The 1,876-nt window shown below is 43.4% G+C and overlaps 1 pseudogene; it reads right to left on the reverse strand.

Annotated features, from left to right (window-relative positions):
- Positions 1–237: 237 nt before the first annotated feature.
- LOC132365161 (protein lin-28 homolog B-like) lies at positions 238–1,014 on the reverse strand (annotated as a pseudogene).
- Between the last annotated feature and the right edge of the window lie 862 nt (positions 1,015–1,876).

The raw sequence follows: 1,876 nt of genomic DNA on the forward strand, positions 1-1,876 counted from the left end.
TCTCACACATGCACATACAGATACACAGAGCATCGCATCCTCTGAGTCACGTGACACATGACACCCTGCTCAAAGGTAATTTGCTTAGAGTGATTTGTCTGTTTAAAAAAATTCACACTTCCTCAACAGGAGTTAAAAATCCCAGGTCAGCTGCTGTTTGTGCAATACTGTTCCCCTGTACTTGCATGAGGTAGACTTCCCAACCGGGGCGAGAAAACGATACGTTAAGAAAAAGGGTTATGTCTTTTTCCTTTTTTGCACGGAAGGCCCCGTTTTGCTTTGATCTTCTGGTGCTGCAGATGACTTTGTGGAGGAAGCTTCCGGAGGTGACGTGCCGGGCCACTCTGAGACCTCGGACCTCGCCTCCTGAGGAAACGGTGGTGACGGAGAGCCGTGCCCTCCCCCCACCTCTCGAGGGAACGTTGAAGCGCACGGCTGGGGCTCTGCTTCCTGTCTTCCCTGAGAACGGGCGGGCGGATGCCCCCAGTTCTGTGAGGGCAGTTCGCCACCATGCGCGTGATGCTCTGACAGCAATGGCACTTCTCTGGCTGAGGAGGTAGACTACATTCCTTAGCATGACGATCAAGGCCACCACCGTTGTAGCATCGGTCTCCCTTTGGTTTTCTTCTTTGTAGTGTCTTCCCTTTGGGTCTTCTTTCACTTCCTAAACAGGGGCTCCTACCAGGTCCTGTTACCCATATTGATTCAAGGCCTTTGGAAGATTTTTTAAAATGTGAATTCCACTGGTTCTCCTTCTTTTAGGCTTCTAAATCCTTCCATGAATAATTTGCTTTGGTGTACAAATACATCAACTAGAATATCCACGGGGCTTCCCTCTCGGTTTATCATGGAGATGAATCCAAATCCCATTCACAAGTTGAACCACTTACAGTGGCCAGTTCTGGGCAAAATCTGGGATTGCTCCTCTGCCTGCTCCGGCAGCTTCCCGGGCTCTTCTCCACCACCTTTGCTTGCCCCGCCTGGGGCTGATGAAACCTGGTTGAATGACCTCATTGTCTTCTGAAGAACATTTAAGAAATTTCCGCAATGAAGACACTAAATACATTCTGTAAGATATTACTCGAAAACACTCAATATTTATCAATGTGCAGTTTAAAAAAAATATTTGTTTTGGAGTACAAATCCTCGTAAGGCGCCCGCATCCAGTGTTCCAGTCAATAGTCAGTTACTGCTCCTGCGAATGTATTGATTCTTCGTTGTTGTTTTCTTTTCAAAAGCAACCTAAGTCCAAGTGCGTTTTTCTCTGTTCTCCTCAAATCCTTAATTCTAATTCATAAGCCATAGTTTCTTATTCTCAGTAGACTGAATCTCTGAAACACTTTTCCTGCATTTCACAGACTTCTCATACCTCAGGCCATAGTTCCAGAACCATGTCCTCATGACTCCTGACCAAACCAAGTCCATAATTGTCTCACCCCTTTCTGAGCTCCTACAGTAGAATCAGACAACCCACTCACAAACTCCGGTATAGTTGCCCTATGTGGTTCTCTAGTCAGTCATGGTAACCTTCATGAGAACAGGAATCTCCTGTCTTTATAACTAGCACCTCACATGTCCCTGAGCAAAAATGGGTTCTTATTAATGCTAATTAAATTTAATTCTACAACAGAGTTTCTAAATTATAAATATATTTATAACTTATAAAGAGTAAGGAGAAAAACCTTAAATCTTGTCAGAAAAATGGTTCCTCCAAATTATACAATAACCCGAGAGGATATGAGGATATATGTATACATATAGCTGATTCACTTTGTTGTACAGCAGAAACTAACATAACATTGTAAAGCAATTATACTTCAATAAAGATTAAAAAAATTATACAATAACCCTAAGAGCAAGGACCTTTGAGTCATGT

Source organism: Balaenoptera ricei, chromosome 4 (assembly GCF_028023285.1).
Source record: "Balaenoptera ricei isolate mBalRic1 chromosome 4, mBalRic1.hap2, whole genome shotgun sequence".
Lineage (NCBI taxonomy): Eukaryota > Metazoa > Chordata > Mammalia > Artiodactyla > Balaenopteridae > Balaenoptera > Balaenoptera ricei.